Source organism: Tachyglossus aculeatus, chromosome 10 (assembly GCF_015852505.1).
Source record: "Tachyglossus aculeatus isolate mTacAcu1 chromosome 10, mTacAcu1.pri, whole genome shotgun sequence".
NCBI lineage: Eukaryota > Metazoa > Chordata > Mammalia > Monotremata > Tachyglossidae > Tachyglossus > Tachyglossus aculeatus.
Genome location: NC_052075.1, coordinates 14,025,456 through 14,029,158, shown reverse-complemented (window position 1 = coordinate 14,029,158; position 3,703 = coordinate 14,025,456). Strand labels below are relative to the sequence as shown.

The 3,703-nt window shown below is 39.2% G+C and overlaps 1 non-coding gene across 1 annotated transcript; it reads left to right on the top strand.

Moving 5' to 3' along the window:
- The first annotated feature begins 853 nt into the window (after positions 1-853).
- TRNAA-UGC lies at positions 854-923 on the top strand. The gene has a single exon. It is a non-coding gene; the product is annotated as a tRNA-Ala (tRNA).
- The last annotated feature ends 2,780 nt before the right edge of the window (positions 924-3,703 follow it).

The window sequence follows — 3,703 nt, the reverse complement described above, 5'->3', positions numbered from 1 at the left end:
CAATTATTACAGAATCCCTGAAAAGGATGAAGCTATTATCAGGTGTTGAGCTCATTTGAGTTCATTGGGGACAACAAATAATGCTATCTAATTAATTAGGATGACAAGAAACCGTGTGACACATTTCTTATGGCTGGCTGGCTTAACATTCTAAAACCTCTTGTTGATTAGAGCTTGCATGTTTTAAATAGAAAAGGATGTTAGACACCCCAGCTGTTGTGTAGAAGAGCTTCAGAAAAAAAAAAAGGTACACTGAAGTCTTGATAAGTTCACTTCACAGAACAAGGCAAACCATAACGTCTTATCTGATACCATAGTGTAACAGTTCTAACTAAATGTTTCCAAAATGCTATCATTTTAATCAAGCTACCTGCACGGAGGACTAATATCTGCAGAATCTCATCCCAGTTTGAACCCTTTAATTCAGCGTGCGGCATGTCCAACTTGCATTTAAATATTTCTCTTCGTCTTTGGGTGGGGAGAAGAGGTGGGAAGGAAAACATAATAAGATGCAGATTTGAGATCGCGTATCTTGGTTACAGCAAAGGGTTTGGTACTTAATGATAGAATGCAGCCTATTGTGCAAAGCTGCAGTTCCAATTACATGCCCATTCTGAAAGGAATGTGATAGAAAGTGATTGTACTTCAAAATGTGTGATTCCATTTCATGGCTGAGAACACCCTGAAAAAAATAGCATACTTTTAGAATGCTTCAAGTTTATTTGACAAGAGTATGGAAGGAAATTACGTTGACGTATATTTCAAGCCCATCAGAATATGCTCTTCTTAGATTTTCCATATTTTATTTGTAGATATTCAGTGTAATCTGCCAGGTCAGATAAATACACAATCAGGATGTAGCTCAGTGGTAGAGCGCATGTTTTGCATGTATGAGGCCCCGGGTTCAATCCCCGGCATCTCCACTTTCCCTTCTAGACTGTGAGCCCGTTGTTGGGTAGGGACCGTCTCTATATGTTGCCGACTTGTACTTCCCAAGCGCTTAGTACAGTGCTGTGCACACTGTAAGTGCTCAAGAAATAAGATTGAATGAATGAATGAACAACAAAACTGGTCAAAAAAGTCAAAATGAACTCGAAGTATACTCATCACAAATTAGGGCTGTATGGTACTTGCTATGGAGAAATCATTCATTCCTTCAATCATAATATTGAGTGTTTACTGTATGCAAAGCACCTACTAAGTGCTTGGGAAAGTACAGTATAACAATAAAAAGTCACATTCCGTGCCCACAACGAATCCAAACTTCAAAGGATTATTACCAAAAAAAAAAAAGAAAAAAAGATATTTACGTGAAAGCAAAACCATTTGAAATTTATCATTTAGATGTGTTTTCACATTAACAAGTGAAGTGGTTATCTCGTTCCATGGAGATGTACATAATTTGGATTTAATATTTCAGGCCAAAATATGCATTCACATTATCTCTCCTAATTTATGACAAGTTGTACATAGACATATATATATATATGTATATATATAAATCATCTAAATTCAAGGCTTTTACCAGGTGTCCCCAATGTATCTATAAAGTGTGCTCTTTTTTTCCATTACAGCCTAGATCATATTCTATAAACTTAGCAAATACAGTCTTCCAATTGACCCTGCCCTAGCCCCTACAGAGAACTCCACCCTTTTTTTTAATGGTATTTGTTAAGTGCTTACTATTTACTGGGCATTGTCCTAAGCGCTGGAGTAGATACAAGCTAAATGCAAGTACATGGGGCTCACAGTCTTAATCTCCATCTTACAGATGAGGTAACTGAGGCACAGAGAAGTTAAGGAACTTGCCTAAGGTCACACAGCAGACAAATGGAGGAAATGGGATTAGAAATTCTGACTCCGAGGTCCAGGATCTGTCAAACTATGCCACGTTGCTTCTAGAAGTTACCAAACTTCATCTTTCCCTACCTTCAAAGCCTTTAAAGTCCTTCTTCAAAAGTACTTCACCGAGAAGATAGTCCCCCGTTAATACCCTCCTTCCTGGTCATGGCAGGACAACAGCCACTTGAACAGTCATGGATGTCTCTGGTAATGATCATGTTGTTTATTGAAGGCCTTCCAAAATTACATAGCATTCCTCACTTTCCCCTCGTCTCCCTGGTCTGCAGATTTGAAAGGATTCAAATCTATTGGTTGCTCTCAGGAAGATGTATTGCTTTTTTCCTGCTGTCATGATTTCTTCTAAATGTGCATTATGATAGGAGTGAATTTTCCAGTTGGAGTGGATTTTCAGGGACTGACAGTCTGAACCCTAGAAGAAGTGCTCAGCGCTTAGAAAAGTGCTCAGCACATAGTAAGCGCTTAACAAATGCCATTATTATTATCTCCCAATTTAGGTGCAGTTGGATTGGATTTCCAGGGACTGACAGTCTAAACCATAGAATAAGTGCTCAGCACATAGTAAGCGCTTAACAAATGGCATTATTATTATCACCCAATTTAGGTGGGCTCACACCTCCCAATCTACATGGGAAGCCACTCATCGGTCAAACATCATTGGTATTTATTGCACACTACCTGTAAACTCGTTGTTGGTAGGGACCATCTCTATCTGTTGCCAAATTGTACTTTTCCAAGTGCTCAGTACAGCTCTCTGCATGCAGTAACCACTCAATAAATACAATTGAATGAGTGAATGAATGTGCAGAGCACCGTAGTAAGGCCTTCGGAGAGTATAATAAAATCAGCAGGCGTGCCCTCTGCACCTCGAAGGGCTGACAAACTAGCTTGCACCCATTTTCGGGCTCTGTGTCCCCATCTTCCCTCTGGAAAGAGACTTTGCACACCTAGATGTCTTTCCTCTGCCCAAGTAGTGTCACCAGACAGTGTGAGAATAAGGTCCATTATTAAGGGGTCATTTCATAGTAAAGACATAATTTGGTAGTCCAGAAGCCTTGAACACAAATTTATTCCTAGCTGAGAGTTAGTATTTGTATACGTCAGTTTTATTTATGGATGGAATCAAAAGCTCCCTCGCTGTGTTGCTTGTTGGATTCAACTCTTTAAAATTTTCAAATCTAAGTTCCAACTGTAGAGTTATAACTACTATTCTTTTGGAAAAAATGGCTATCTGTGGATGAACTGGGGAAAAGTTTAAATTATCCCCTGATATGCCCACAATAATATCTTTTTTAAAAATATTTAGAAGCTTCAGGGTCAGGATTTTAATTTCAATACAGAAACATAGCAATGTCAATATTCAGTCAGAGCAAATAAACCAGCAAGATCAGGATTCCTCTTCTACCTTCAATGGGCCTACAATTTCAGTGCTTTTGCGAGTAATAATGATAATGATAATATTAGTAATTGTTAAGCACTTACTATGTGCCAAACACTCTACTAAGCACTGGAGTAGATACAAGATAATCATGGAGCTCACAGTCTAAGTAGGAAGAAGAACTGGTATTTCATCCGCTTTGTGAGATGAGGCACATAGAAATTAAGTGACTTGTCCAGGGTCACACAGTGATACATGGCAGAGGCTGGATTAGAACGCAGGTCCTCTGACTCCCAAGCCTGTGATCTTTCCAGTAAGTCCACACTGCTTCCCTAACTGGGAGTAGCAGTCCCATGTCCACCCTCTTCATCAATCAATCAATCAATCAATCATATTTATTGAGCGCTTACTGTGTGCAGATCACTGTACTAAGCGCTTGGGAAGTACAAGTTGGCAACATGTAGA